We start from the raw sequence: 16,459 nt of genomic DNA on the forward strand, positions 1-16,459 counted from the left end.
TTGAAGTGGAGGGCTTCTTAATGACAAACATTACTCTTCAATAAACTTAAACTATCCCCTTGCTTTATTTTAAAAGAACGATGCAAATTCTTGTATTACTTGCATTATATCCCAGGACCCTGGTAGAATTAATATATTCTCTTCCAATCATTATGTGACAGCAGCTCAAGGGAACATAGAACCCAGGAGCTGATGTTTATAGACAGACTTAGGACACAGAAGAATTTATGCCTGTTCTCATTTAAAAAAAAAAAAGTCATACAGGAACGTCTTGAAGGACATCAGGAGAAAGAATAGCCTAATAATTTTGATAATTTGGATCCTTCTAATGCTGGGATGGTTTATATAGAAGAGTATCAGGTCCAGAGAGAACTGGATATCACACACAACCAAAAATATCCTTGCATCGTCCTAAGAAGAAAAAGGAATTATTCATGTTTGATGTTAAGTGTTGGCAAGTGAAAATTTCGGATTTGTAAACCCAGGAAAATTCTACTTTAAGTGAGAAGACTATTGGTAGATAGGTAATCCATAATTGCTTTGTACTTCTGTATTTTGGCCAAATTCTTCTAGATATTGTGAGAAAACCCATCTCTCCCCCTGATTTTATCATCAAGCATTAATCTTGTATCTGTTTGGTCAAAGATACAATACTTCAAGGCATGTGTGGGAAAGAATATCCAAAGGGTCTTCTTCTTTTCTTTTTTTTTTTTTTTAAGATTTTATTTATTTGACAGAGAGAGACACAGCAAACGAGGGAACACAAGCAGAGGGAGTGGGAGAGAGAGAAGCAGGCTTCCCGCCGAGCAGGGAGCCCAATGCGGGGCTCGATCCCAGGACCGTGGGATCATGACCTGAGCCGAAGGCAGACGCTTAATGACTGAGCCACCCAGGCGCCCCGGGTCTTCTTCTTTTCTATTTTTGGCCTTCATGTTTGGAATTCCCTTATTCCAAAAATATCTTTTTGGGGAAACCCAAACAATGTGCTAAAATTAATACCCCAAAAAGAAATGAACTGGAATTGACCTTTGCTGCTTCCTGCTCCTCATTTCCTGCTATTTTGGCGACTTTCTCAAAAGTGGCATCCATCCATTTCTGGTCTTGTTATCAGAGTCAAAGCTGATTTCCTGACCATGAGATGCAGGAGTGAGGGGCACAGGGCTTTGAGCCAAATGGTGGGTTTGGCAAATGGAGATTAGAAATGCCAGACACAGAAGAATGCATTCGGTATGATTCTACTTCCATGAAATTCTAGAACAGGCAAGATACGCTGTAGAGACAGGTGGCCTGGGAGGAAGCTGACAGGAAAGGTGCAGGAGAGAATGTTTGGGGTGACAAAAATGTCATATCTTGATTGTGTTGGTGGTAACATAAGTGTAGACACCTGCTGAAATTCAATAGTTGTACACTTGAAGTAAACGTCAAATAAATTTAAATTTAATAAAAGTAAATCAATTTAATAAAAATTAAATAAATTTGAAATAAATTTTCAAAATGAAATAAACTTGATTATATGTAATTTATATCTCAATAAAGTTGGTTTTTTTAAAAAATTGCAATTAGAATGCAATTTGAAAAGCATTACTACCGATTCCCTGCTTGTCCTTTAATTTTGTCTTCAGTACAGAGGACATGACAACATTTGGGGACAGTATTTTGATAGTAACAACCACTTTCCAGGTTTTATAAGGTTAAGATGTCCATGCAATACCACCAAAAGATAATTTATCTCACAAAACAGTATTGTTCTACTTAGAGATGTTTACATTCTATTCTTCAAGATATCCTTGCCTGTGGGTAGAAATATTATTTTGACTTAAAAATGTTAACATACTAATTTCATTGTTTTCTTGCTAAGGGTGAACAGTTACCTAACAAGTTATCCCCATGTCCTCTCATTCAAATTGCACACCTTTTTATGACCTTCCTGGAAGACACATTTGGTCTACCTGCTCAGCTTTGGTGTGAGAAGAGCTACTCATCCCTGGAAAAGAATTCTCAACAAGCAGACTTGGCTCGTATTCATTTGCCGCCGGCCTCTCCATTACAAAATGTTCCTAACCAGAACTGGTTCTTTGTAAGCCTTTGCAAACAGTTGTTAGATGGAGCGTGGCTTTTCATGGTCTGTATGCCCGTTTTACTCTTTTCTTTTGTCTTAAGAATACCATCTTACATTACTCATACACGGTAGTCAGAAATAGCAATTTATTGTGAAACACACTTAATATCCTTTTGAAAAACTAAATTACGATTTCTCTAGTTAGACTTTAGAGGAAAATATAAAAGTGATTTTCTGATTATCTTGCTGGACCCATTTCAGGGACATTCTAGCTAAATGACAACCCTTTGACTAGTATTTAAAAATACCTGAGCTTCAAAAAGGTATATGCACCCTCATGTTCATTGCGGCATTATTTATAATAGCCAAGACATGGAAACAACATAAGTGCCCATCGATGGATGAATGGATAAAGATACACACACACTGGAATATTTTTCAGCCATAACAAAGAAGGAAATCTTGCCATTTGTGACAACATGAATGGATCTTGAGGGCAAGTAAAGTAAGTGAAGTAAGCCGGACAGAGAAGGACAAATACTGTGTGCTCTCACTTCAATGTGGAAACTAAAAAGAAAAACCAAACCTAGAGATACAGAGAACAGATTGGTAATGGCCAGAGGCAGGGGTCGGGGTTGGGGAGTAAGAGGGCCAAAATAGATGAAAAGTGGTCAAAAGATACCAAAAAATTGTAGTTTGAGGATAAAACTAATCTAGACATGTAAAATGTGGGGACACAAGACTGAATATAAGGGGAAATAGGAGAAGTTGTACAGTGTGTCCTTTGAGTGGGAGCAAAGTAGTGCATACCTACACGTACTGGGGGCATACGAGGCCTTCTAGAGACTTCCAGAGATAGTATAAATGCCAGGAAGATCCAGTCCATAATAGACTGGATTTACTTTTTGAGAAGATTATACCCATTTCAACTGTTGCCTTATGGATCTGGAAACCTTAAACCAGGTGTATCTCAGAGTTTTAATGAAGCACACAACTCGGAATTACTTGCAGGATGAAACTCTGGAAGTCTGATGCATCGGAAGGGAAGTGGCTTAATGCCTTTTTATTTGCAAAATCATGAAATGATAAAAAACCCTGACTTACCCAAAGGAAGACCAGTGCCATAGGTTTTTCTTTATGATATGCATACTTGAAAAGATAATCTCCTTGTTCACAAAATAAAAAAGCCAGACTTGGGATTTGGCTTGCTTTTAGAGCTCACAGCAGTACAGTTAAACTGAATTTCTCTTCCTCCCTCCGGCTTCCTTTGTTTTTCTCCAGACTTTGCCCTTTGAAACAAACACTGAACAGCACAGGACATGGTATTTCCTGGGTAATGTCATTGGCTGTGAGCTTTGTTTATTAATCATGACATTAGGGCATTGAGAGATCTTATATGGCTTCCTCTTGTACCATACAGACTTCACACAAATGCACACACACGCGCACACACACACACACGCAGACGCTCAAACTCCTTTGGCCTTCATTTTGCTTTGTGTCTTTCCTCACTCTTTAAGAGAAGGCAGGCAAGGAATGTTTTTCCCCTTATGTATGTTTACGTGTTTCATACTCTTCCGGATTTTTTTTTCTCTTTTCTTTTGGTTGTGATTTTTTGATAGTGGTGGGGGTAGAAGAGCATAGATGGAAAGATAGGGCTTCATCAGTAAAATGCCAGAATGACAATAACATAAATATTATGTTTTATATTATTTTTTAAAACAGAGGTGGGGGGAGAATGTTAAAGGGGAAATAGGATATAATTGAAACTGCTAACTAGCCTATGGTCAGAGCCAGGTTAGAATTTAAGGATGCTGCTCTAAAACTTCATATGGCAATCCCAGTCTCACGGCTTTCTTGGCCCCTGTCCTTTCTTCCTCCCTACAGCACGGTACATTGAACATGCTACAATCCTGGGTGTCAGGACTTATATAGATGACCCTAAAACTATTTTAGAAAATCATATTTCATTGTTCACTCCTTCAGAAGCCATTACGACTTTTCTTAAAACTAGGGCTCTGAAATTTCTCAGGACATGGGCCAACCTGATGATTTGACATGTGTTGATATATGAGTAATCCATAGGTCAGTAAAGGTTAATGATAGGGACTGTTCGTTATAGGTAAGCTTCAGTATGGCCTGGCTCATATATGAGATGAATGGGATCTCTACGTTTCCTCTTAAATTAGTTTAATTTAAAAAGGGGAGATTTTGTAATTTTTGGCATAAATATTAATCTATAACAATAGTCATCACTGTTCATTCCTAATCTGTGACCTACTTGTATGTCATGCTGTATCTGTGGTTATAATAAGAGAGTCAAGTAACTCCTCTTGGAGCTTACCATCTAAAGCGGGATGTTAGAGGTATGACTTTAAATAGCCTTGCAGATACATTTTTCAAAAAACATAGACCTGAGGTAATTATGCAACCACTATCAGTGGTAAGCAGCAATAATGTGAATTAACACGGTAGTTCTTGAGTAGTAAGTCGTATGTTTAATTTTTGAGAAATGCATGCTCTTTTGACTCATGCATTTTAGACATGGCTTAGTTTTCTTCTTTTTAGGTTCTAGGTCTGTGGGACAGTCTGTCTTTTGCTTTGAAGCCGTTTGTGCTGGGCTGCTTACAGTTTCTGTCTTGTTGAATTTTTAAGCCCTGACCTCACCTGCTAAAGGCTCCTTAGCTCCAGGAGCTCATTTTCAGCAGAATTTGCTTTGGATGGTGGTTGAGCCTGAAGTGCTTTCTCTATCCTTTTCAGGGCATATGGGATGGCATATGCACGCAACGGGCCCAGGGACTATTGTTACATTTAGCACGTGCCCATTTAGAATAATATTTGTTAAATTAATGCAATGCCTAGGAGGGATTAGAACATTTCACTATTCCTTAGCCTAGTGAAAAAGTAGATTTTTTGTTGTTTTTTTTTTAAATAGAAGCCTGGATTTTCATGTGGTTTTTTTTAAGATTTTATTTGAGAGAGAGAGCGAGTGAGAGAGAGCACAAGTAGGGTGAAGGGCAGAGGGAGAAGCAGACTTCCCGCTGAATGGGGAACCTGATGTGGGACTTGATCCCGGGACTCCAGGATCATGACCTGAGCCAAAGGCAGACGCTTAACCTACTGAGCCACCCAGGCACCCAAAGGTAGTTTTTAGAACAATCCTCTTACAGGTATTTTTACTTTGTTTGCTTTTGTCTTTAGGTTGGGGAGAGTCGTATGGCAGATTTTTTCCCTTTCCTCCTGCCATGACTTCTTTCAATGAGTTGGTTTTCTTCTTTTGGTTCCAGTGTATCAGGAACCAAGGCCAGCTTGTTGAGTTTGGTGCGCTGGGGTGTGTGGAGGTCATTTGGTCTCCTGCCGGCAGCCGCGGTGGCTGAGTTGTAAAGTCTGCGTGCGTGTTGGCTGAAGCCCACAGCTGTCATGCACACCAGCCTGTGGTCAACTGTGCCAGGAAGGCAGATGACAGAGAGGCGCGTATGTGAGGTCAGAGGAGGAAGGGGGAAAGGTCAGCTAACTGCCTATAGATTGAGGTTACTATGGTGAGGGGGACTTTGGGGGGCCTGGGATCTGTGCCCCTAGTGTCAGACAGTATTGACAGAAATAAGATCAAGTTCCCCTTGGCTTCTCCCCTCCACCAAATGCTAACTGGCCTCGAGAGCATGGAACTTGCGTTCTTGGTCTTCAGTTGCCTTCAGGTCCCGCATTGAGTCTCTCATGGCACGTGTGTTTAAAGGCTATAGCCACGTCTGCTGGTGGTTCGTCTTGGGTTTCTTTCTGTGTCCCACTCTGCCAGCTGGGTAGAGGTGGGGAGCCGGCAGCAAAGGGCCAGGCCAGAGGGAAGGTGCTGAAAGGCGTACTCAGAGGTATCTGGCTTTGGGTTTTTACAGAAGTTGATAGCATTCGGCTTAGTGACCACAATTCAATTATAAGCACCGCACAGCCATCCTGAGTGACTATATCCTTGCCAAAAACTGCTGTGTAAAGGCGGCTGCATTTTTGTTAGCCTTGCCTGATGGATTTTTAAGTATATTAACCACATACATTCACACAAAGGGGAAAATTTACTGCCTCAACAGAGGGACCTAAATCCCCCAGGCTAAATAAACCCAATGAAAACACAAGAACTGCATTTACGGGCCTCCCGAAGATAAGAATTCAACCTTTAAAAAGGTTCCTTCAAATGAAAAATGGATGGCTGAGCTGCTAATGGCCCAGCGACCTAGGGAATTAACTCTTCCCTAATGTGCAAGGACCTCGGATCAGTTCCAGCTTCTCGGGCTGGGGGATTTTCATCCCAGGCTCCTGAGCCTGGAAGGTCCAGTCTTAGCCTCTGAGATTTAATGACAACCTTGGAGGACAGACTATCTTGGCAGTTTTGTGTTGCCTCTGTTTCTCGTATGTGTGTGTGTGTGTGTGCGCGTGTGCGTAAAGAGAGAGAGAATCAAATATGTGTGTGGGGGGGGAGGGGAGAGTGGTGGGGGCCAAGGTCAGGAAAGAGTACATGTGCCCCAGCTTTTCCCAGTTAGCATTTGGTGGAGGGGAGAAGCCAAGGGGAACTTGATCTTTCCTCTTAAACTTAGGGAAAGAGCTAGAGGGCTAAGAATTTACTAGTGGCATGATCCTGTGCGTGTTTCTCTACAGAAATAGGCTATCCATTAGGGTGCATATGAGTCAACAGTTCTCTCTGAAAGGTTCTCGATCTTCTGGTGCTATTGAGGGTCTCTGAAGATTGTCACCCATAAATCCTGACACTAGGTTAAGAATAAGTTACAAGGATGTCCATGAATCGACCTGCAGGTGAATTCATGTCTCTGTTGTATCTGAGTATCATTTAAAAATAAATATGGTGGGTGGGAGAGGGGTTAACTACAAAGGGGGCAAGAGAACTTTTTGAGGTGATGGCACTGTTCTATATTGATTGTGGTGGTATTACATGATTGTCTGCATTTGTCAAAGCTCATAGAATTGCATATTAAAAAGAGCGAATTTTACTATCTGGAAATTATAGCTTTACTATCTGGAAATTAAACCTGACCTCCCTGAAATAACAAATGAATAAGTAAATAATTTGTGAATGAAGAAATGAATATTCCTTTCACTTGTCCCTGGCTGCTTTGCCAGCCGGTGAGCCATTTAGATAATACCTCCCTTTCAAAGGAAGGACACCACATAGTCAACTCCAGACTATGAGCTCATGATGCCAGTAAAGCAGTTCCAGAAAAAGCAGAGATGGTGTGTGTTTCCTCCTGGGGCAGATGACCTAACCCTCCAGGTAGCAATGCCCTTGTATGGTTAGCACAGGTAGGGAAATACCTGCTTCATGCTGACTCACCAGATAAAAAATCATTTCTCTGAATGAGTCAGAATCACAAGTGTGTTCCAAAAAGTCTCATATGTCCTGCAACGTCTAGGGCTCAAAGCACCAATCAGGGTACCTGCTTGCAGGGTCTTTCTGGCCGTATATGGATAATATCCACAACCTGCAGCTCTTACTTCCAGGTGTGATCACATTAAACTCTAACTCACTCAATTGCATACTCAGGTACAGGAAAAACTTATTTAAATTTATGCTCTACTAATGTTGCTTATTCAGTTATAGGTAAACCTAATAATGGTAGAACAAAGTGCTCCAATGTTAAGTGTATACCTGGACATTGGGGGAGTGTGTGTGTGTGTGTGTGTGTGTACATAAGGATACAGAGTTAAAGCAGACTTGGGCAATGTAAAATGCCACAGAAAGTAGGGGTTTCCAAGGAAAACATGGGGAAACTCTGTATGTGAATCTAATGTATGCTATAGCTTTTAAAAGGAAACATTAATAGTGAAACATGCCCTCAAAGGGCAAGCCAGTAATAAATTTCGTGTCAGAAATTACCTGTCAGTAGGATTGTGTTAAATGATGTTGAATTCTTATTAGTCGGAGGGGAAAGAGGAGAGTCGCCTTCTCAAAAATGTTCAAAGAGTGTAATGTTTCATACACAAATCCCATTATTGTTTGACGGGATTTTTGTGCTTAACCCTTCTTAAAGATGTATTGAAAATTTTGGCCATTTTCGTTCATTCCCCAAATGCAATCATTATAGGAAAAGAAGCCACTTTTTCTCTGCAGGAATTTGGGATTACCCCTGACGACCAGTGGATCTTATAAGACATCCGTTGCAGAGTGTCCTGATTGGTAAATGTGTGCCTGCTCCCTGGAGTGACCAAGGAAACTCTCTTCAGTCTTATGCCTTAGCAAAGTAGTCATGAAATAGTGGGAGCCCCACTATTTCAACAGTTTGAGCATTTTGCTCGTTTTGGCCAAGTAACTAAAAATATATGTTTCCCCTTGAAAAAAAAATCTCATTGCAAATGCGCAAGTGCCTAAGAATTTTTAAGGTTTGTTGCAAGATATTGGGTCTGAAAATGAGGACACTCACTAAGCCAGGGCCTAGAACCCCGCCCTAGATGCAACGAGGATGAGGGACTACTGGGAACAGAGTGTCAGACGCACTGAGGCTTCAATGTGAGCTAATGCATTGTCACAGGGCCCTTCACAAAGGGCCACTTATGACTCATAGGTGTCAAATCATCATCCCTACTCCCAGAATAAAAGATCGTTTTGACTTTATGTGAACTGAATGAAAAATGATGGCTGCATTGGATTGGGTTTTTGAAGGACAAAGTCAGAGGTAAGCTTTGGGATCCCTCCATGTGCTTTCATTTGACCCGTTGATTACTGGTCGTTACCTGCCCTAGGGTCCCTTTAGGAAATTGTCATATTTGATGACATATATGATTTCATGACATTCGGACAAAATCTTGCCAGAGGGTGTCTGCTTAAGCGCCTTGGGCATTTGTGGGAATATTTATTTCTTTAGGTTGTTAAATATCCATTTTAGTAAGTGACCCCAGAAGTAATTGACAAATGGTCTTGGGGGCAGCTTAGTGTCATAGATAACCGTTTTAAAGCGCAAGCCAGTACATCCTTTCAGGGGCAACTTGCAATCTGGAGAGGCTTCTTGCCAGCCTGAAGCATTCAGATCTGCTTTAGGAATGCTCTATCTTGGGGGTAAGGACAATAGTATTTTAAAGCTCATTCAGATGGCAAGCACTGGTGCCCTCCATTTAGGTTTTGATCTTGTGGTTATGGAATGATCTTTTCATTACATTGCCAAAGACATAGTTTCACAATGTCCTGTTTTGAGTTAGTTAAAACATAGAGAGGCTAGGCTGCTGTTATTACCCATAATGTAGTGAAACCGAGACTAAGACTGTGAAACCACACTTTTCCCTTGAGATATCACCCTCACCACCAGCAGGTCCCGTGTCCTGGCCTAGTCTAGCTTCAGTCAAAACAGATTGGATATTCTTGTTATCCCTTCTGAGAGATTCCTCATGCCCCACTCCTAATGAGGGTCCCCTGCATTTCCAAAAGCTTCTGAACTTCCTGTGAAATCCCTTCCTGCCTTTCAGGCTTGTTTATCTTTTAACAATTGAGCAAAACCTTTTTTTTTTTTTAATAATTCTGAACAAAACACCTTTAAAATCGTTTTATGATGGAAAATGTCAAACATGTCCTAAGTACAGAAATGAGGATAATGACTTCATAGACCTGTCACCCGACTAAAAGAGTTCTCGACTCATCACCAGTCATGTTTCGTTGGTGTCTCTGCCCACTTCCAGCCTGCCCCAAGGTTGCTGGAAGCATCTCAGATATCGTAGCATTTCTTCCCTAAGTATTTCAGCATGTAAGTATAAAAAGTGAGTATTCTTTAAAGAAAAGTAAACACAATACCATTTTCCACCTTAAAAGTTACCCATGGTTTCTTAATATTTTAAAATACCTTTCAGATTTCCTTGATTGTTTCATAGGACTTTTGCCCTTTACTTTTTTTTTTAAATTAATTCACTTTATGTCTTTTGTATAAAAACACTACAGTGGTAGCCACAGCTGCGGTCTGGGGCCTCTGCAGGGAGACTCTAGTGTGATTCTGTAGGAGGAGGTCAATTGAATTCCTGATAGGGAGATTTGGTGAATACAGTCTTTCCAGAAGTCAGGGGTGAGGTAGCTGCAGGTCTTGGATATGGCATCAAAGGTGGCCTTGGCGTAGTTGTCTGGGGTGACAGTGCAGCCCCTGGTTGAGGTGTGACAGTCATCCATGCTGGCCATTAGTAGCAGCTTCCTGGGCACAGAAGCAGAGATGATGCTGGTGCCTCTGGGGGTGGGATGAGGTGCTCAGTGTGGAGGTGGGCACCTTGCAGGGACAGTGTGGGACTTGCCTGTCTCGTTTCCCCAGTAGTCTCATCACATGGGGAAAATTGAGAGTGTGGCCAGGGTGATGGCCCCAAGCAGAGCAGTGGCTACCCCCTTGGCGCACTTAACACCCAGACCAACATGGCCACGTAGTAGTCCCAGATGGTAACAAATGCCTTGAGTTTGGTCCACTGGGCAGCACACCTCTGCTCTGACATGGGCATAATCTTCAAAGCCTTATCCTTGAGGCACATCTCCAGGAAAAAGTCAGTGATTTAGGACTCTTTGATGGGCAAGAAGAAAAGAGAGATATCCTCTAGGATAAATATCCATGTGTTCATACCCTTGCCTAGGTGACCCAGCTTGGTCTTGCTTCTTCCAGCTCCATGATCTAGGCCAGACTGCCACTTCCTCCTACTCCAAGGCCCCAGGAGCACTGGTGTACCTCCATCATTTTGTGTCTTCTCAGAGGAAAAGTGACTTTTATTTTAATCAGAACTATTCGGTCCATACATTGGAACTGGTTGACATGTCACTTTTAAATCCCAGATCCATGTCCCCCTCATCTTGATTTTCCTTGCAATTGATTTGTTGAAGAGCCTATAGACAGACCTTGTACAATCTGAATATTGTTGATTCCATTTTCATGGTATCAATTTGACAAGGTCCTCTGTTTCTTGTATTTCCTGTAAGTTTGTAATTACTGGCTATCTAGACTTGCTTTAGAGTCCAGTTCAGGGTTTTTTTTGGCAAGAGTAATTCATGGGTGATGTGAAGTGGTACTTCTGTCAGGAGGTACCAATTCTGTCTCTCTTTGGGGTGTTGGCAGTGATTAATAGCCCTTGCCTGGACCCATTATTTCTTTAGGGATTGCAAACTGGTGAAGTCTCATTCTATCATTCCTTCTTCATTTATTGGCTGGAATATTTCTATAAAGAGAGCCTACCCACAACTCTGTGGCTACCCTGAAGTCTGGTTCAAAACTTCTTAAAGCCTGTGTTCCATTAACTTTCATGTCAGAGAGATGTGCTTTTACCTAATAAGTACCCAGAAACAACTCTTCATTCATAAAGGGAAGTATCGTGTAGGAGGAAACACCAGGCCAGTGTCTTGGCAGTCTTTGTAATTGATTCCTCAGAGCTGGTGGTCTCCAGGCCCTTACCTACGTGTCGATCAGAGAAACAGTTTTTTTCTAGTGGCATTTGAACAAATCAGGCCATGACTTTTAAAAATTGTGTAGGGGCACCTGGGTGGCTCAGTTAGTTAAGTCTCCAACTCTTGATTTTGGCTCAGGTCATGATCTCAGGGTCCTAGGAATCGAGCCCCTCTCCCTCTGCCCCTCCTCCTGCCTTTCATATGCTCTCTCTCTCTCTCTCTCATAAATAAATCTTTAAAAAAATAAAAAATAAATAAAAATTATGTATTAAGAGCCTACCACTAAGGTCCCTTTCAGCTGAAACATTTTGTGATTTTCATTTAGGATAAACAAAATTTAAATCCATGTCAGGATATTTAGGAATCAAATGACCAAGAAGGGCTAAAATGTTATCTCTAACAATGCACTATCTGATGTATCCATTCATTAATTCGCTAGTTTATTTATTTATTTACTTATTTATTTATTCTTTAAACAAGTGTATATGCTATCCAAGTCTCTATAAAGTCTACAGCTTGGGAGTGAGCATTGTGGACATTTACCTTTTTGGGATCTCCTGAGGTACCATTCCTGAAGCTTTAGCCTGAATTTCAGGAAGTTGAGGAAATGATGCTGGAATTCTTGAAAATCTACTAAAACCATCCATAAGAATGATTCCATGTACTTGAGAGCCAAATTTGGAATTTTCCCCCCATGGAAAGAATGATTCCATGTACTTGAGAGCTAAATTTGGAATTTTCCCCATGGAAAGTGTCTTTGCTATGCAGAGCCAACATAAGGGATATTTAATAACATCCCTGAGAGGGAAAAGCAATTTAGAAGAACATCTGGAGAACTCTCATTAGTTGTTTACATGATAAAGTAAATCTCAGATTGTAAAGGAAAAATCCAATCAGTGCTCCCCCTTCTAAACTTTTCCTCCATCTTTTGCTTTCACCCAGTTACTGATTGCATACAGGTTAGAAGCATGCATGACGTCTAGTGACCACACAGTCCCAGGTTCCAAATAAGAAATGTGGACTCTGCTTTCTCATTGATGCGCCTTATAGTCCATCCGGGACATGGGCAGTAGAAGTGGCCCATGTGGAGGGGATGCTCAGGAAAAGGAAAGCAGAAAACACAATTCCAAAATCCCACCACTTGAATCACACTTGGCTTGTGGCAGGAGCAGCACGAAATAAAAGTCAACAGTCCTTGCCTCTGAAACTAGGAGCAAATGGGGGCTTCCCTTCACCACAGTTTCACCCAGTACTTAATCATAGAAGGTGCTGCTGCTCCCCTGGCACTTAATAATTTCCTAATAGGAGCTGTTCCTGGCAGAAAATGTTATGAAACAACCTTAACAGTGATAGGAGAAAAGAGCAATGCTCAATATAAAAAATTCAGAGCCTTTCTTAGAGGCCATGAAGTTCTCATTCAGTTTAATTATCACCAACAGGGGCGCCTGGGTGGCTCAGTCGTTAAGCGTCTGCCTTCGGCGCAGGTCATGATCCCAGGGTCCTGGGATCGAGCCCCGCATCGGGCTCCCTGCTCCGCGGGAAGCCTGCTTCTCCCTCTCCCACTCCCCCTGCTTGTGTTCCTTCTCTCACTGTGTCTCTCTCTATCAAATAAATAAAATCTTTAAAAAAAAAAATAATTATCACCAACAAATATTTATTTCTTCACTTGATGAATATTTATTGAATGGCTCGTTTGAGCAGCGAGTGGTGTAGGTGTCACCATGACACTGAGATGACAAGAAGCAGTTCCTTACAAACCAGTAGGGCAGAGAAGGTTTGCACAACTCATGATGAAACAAGGCGAACTTTGACAGCCCTGCATTAAAGGTGCACAAATGAAAGTTTTATGAGGACACAGTAGGAAGAGATTAGTTCTAGAGGGAGGATTGAGAGGCAACTTAGTAAAGGAGATGGGCACTGAAGCTGAAGACCGGAGGGGGGACAGTCAGGGCACATGCAATAAACCAGGAAAGATGCAGAGAACAGCTCTCCTCACTTGGCCTCTGGTCATCCTTGAAGACATTAGACCTTGGAGTCCATGTGTGTGTCACTGGGTGAGACCATGATGCTGAAGAAAAAGGAGGAGCTATTTTAAAAGTATCCCCTCATTTGTATCAGCTGCACTCCTACTGAACTTGCCCGAAATTAGCATATCATCATCTTAAACTACTGTCATCGTGAGCCTTCCCCTGGGAGGTGAAGGGCCCATCAAGTTTTGGATGAGCACCCACCCCTGGCTAGACAACACCTCCAGCTCCTTGATTCCTGCCTCACAAGCTCCCAGTGGGGCCAGTCTAGAGATTAGAATATAATCTATTTTCTCGAAATAGAAATATAATGATTTTCTTGATTTGATGGGCTAGACAACACCTCCAACTCCTTGATTCCTGCCTCACAAGCTCCCAGTGGGGTCAGTCTAGAGATTAGAATATAATCTTTTTTCTCAAAATAGAAAATAATGATTTTCTTGATTTGATAGAGTCGGAAGGCAGGTATAGCTGAAACATTGCAACTTTCTCTTCAAAACGATGGCATTCATTCTCTAGATGCACAGAGCATTTTATGATTTACAAAGACAGGATCTATTTTGATTCTTGTTACATGGCTTTTCATTCTCATTTTATAGATAAAGACATTGAGGGGCTCTTTTGTTAAGATAATAAAAATAACTGCTCTCATTGAGCCCGTTGCCAAGTCCTGTCCTAAGCACTTTACATTTATCTCATTGAAGCCCCTAAATTGTCCTGTGGGGTAGATCATTGTTGATCCCCTTAGAAAACAGGCACAGAGAAGTTACAGAACTTGTTTAAAGGCCCACAGCTAGTAAATTGTAGAGGTAGGATTTGAATTCAGCCAGCATGGCTCCAAGATTGCACTGGATGACCCATAATTTAGGTCTGGAAGAGAAAGGTTATTCAAATATACCATTCACCCAGCCAACAGGATGCCTGGATATCACAGGGAATGTTCCCCAATGGCAAATGTTTCTGCTGTACGAATACCTTCTCACTCATTGGCCTACTATAACAGGGTAGATTTCAAAAAAGCTGTTAAGGAGAAAATTGTTTGGTGCCTGTTTATTTTCCCTTGTCATTCTACAATGAGACAGATACCATCCTCTTCAGTGAGAAAACCACACATCTAAATCTGCTTCTGTTCCTCCAGAATGGCAGTGAAGAAAACCTTGGGGACAGAGGGCTTTTCCAAGTTTTGTGGGGAGCAGAGACTCATGGGAAGACAGCACTGAGCACAGTGGTCATGTGCTAAAAGTGTGATATTGGGCTAGTTGTTACCCCTCTGAGCCTCCACTATATTAAATAGCGACTCTTCTGCCTATCTCGTGTAAAAAAACTATAAAAATTAGTGTTATCTCTAGAACATTGTACAAATGTAATGAGTTATTCTTGTCCTTTACAGTTTCTAGCAAGTAGTTACTTTTCTCAGAGCTCATCCTCATGCCTCAATGCAAGAGACTTTTTTAAAAAATGAAATTTGACAACAACTTGTAAATTTCTACTTAAGTTAGCCATCATTATAATAAAATGGACTTGATTTAATGAAAATACTCAAAACAATAACTTTTAAGATGACACGATAATTCATCCATTAAAGTTTGATGTAGGGATATATTTAATCTGTATAGCTAAGAGAAATAATTTTTGCAATCTTCTCATAGATTTTTCTAGAAAATTCAGAATAAGTTACTTTTTCGATGTTTTTAGATTTGAAAAGATTTGCATTTGAGGAGATTACATCTTCAGAGACAAACAGAACTTCCCTACAGTCAATAGAGGTAGGCTTGAGTGCTTCTCTACCACTTACTGCTCCAGACCTTAAGCAAGTGATTGAGTTGCTCTTAGCCTTGTTTTCTCACCTGAAAAATGGGTACATAATTATAATAAACTTTATAGGTGTTTACAAGGCTTACATGAAATAGGCATTTGAAGCACTTAGCGTGGTCAATGCTCAAATATTATTATTTTTTTTCTGAAAAGAACATGGCTCTGTTGCATATTGCAGAATTAACTTCTTTTTAAAGGTTGAATAGTATTCCACTGTAAACCACATTTTCTTTATCCATTCATCTGTCGATGGGCATTTAGGTTGTTTCCACATTCTTGCACTGTGAATAGTGCTACAATGAACATAGGAGTCCTAATATCTCTTTGAGATACTGATTTCCATTCTTTTGAATAAATACCCAGAAGTGGGATTCCTGAATCATATGGCATTTCTATTTTTTTTTTTGAGGAAACTTCATACTATTTTATTTTTTAAAAAAAGATTTATTTACTTATTTGTTGTTTTGAGAGAGGTGAGAGAGAGAGAGAGGTTGGGGGGAGGGGCAGGGAGGGGCAGAGGGAGATGGAGAAAGAAACTCAAGCAGACTCCACGCTGAGAGCATGGAGCCTGACCCCGACGCTGGTGCTCCACCTCATGACCCTGAGATCATGATGACCTGAGCCTAAATCAAGAGTCGGATGCTTAACCGACTGAGCCACCCAGGCGCCCCCTTCATACTATTTCCTATAGTAGCTGCACCATTTTGCATTCCCACTAACAAGGTGCAAGCTTTCCTATTTCTCCCTAGCTTTGCCAACACTTGTTGTCTGGTTGTGTTTTGTTTTGTTTTGTTTTGACAATAACCATCATGACAGGTGTGAGGTGATATCTCATTGTGGTTCTGATTTGCATTTCCCTGATGGTTAATGACATTGAGTATTCTTTTTCATATACTTGTTGGCCATGAAAACATTATGCTAAGTGAAACAAGCCAGTCACAGGAGGACAAATACTGCTGATTCTGCTTATACAAGGTATTTAAAATGGTCAAATTCATAAAATTAAAGAGTGGAATGGTGGTTTCTAGGGGCTCGGGGAAAGGGGAAATGGGGAGTTATTAATCAAAGAGTGTAAACTGTCAGTTAAGCAAGATGAATAAGCTCTAGAGAACTGCTATACATTGTACCTATAATCAACAATAATGTGTAATAAGGAGCAATAATAAT

General features: G+C 41.0%; 1 protein-coding gene and 1 pseudogene across 1 annotated transcript in view; one reads left to right on the forward strand and one right to left on the reverse strand.

Moving 5' to 3' along the window:
* The window catches only part of CREB5 (cAMP responsive element binding protein 5), a 319,697-nt gene that overhangs the window by 111,580 nt on the left and 191,658 nt on the right, over window positions 1-16,459 (forward strand). The gene's annotated exons all lie outside the window — the stretch shown is intronic.
* On the reverse strand, window positions 9,943-10,636 carry LOC110579859 (annotated as a pseudogene).

The sequence above is a fragment of the Neomonachus schauinslandi genome, chromosome 12, assembly GCF_002201575.2.
Source record: "Neomonachus schauinslandi chromosome 12, ASM220157v2, whole genome shotgun sequence".
Classification (NCBI taxonomy): domain Eukaryota; kingdom Metazoa; phylum Chordata; class Mammalia; order Carnivora; family Phocidae; genus Neomonachus; species Neomonachus schauinslandi.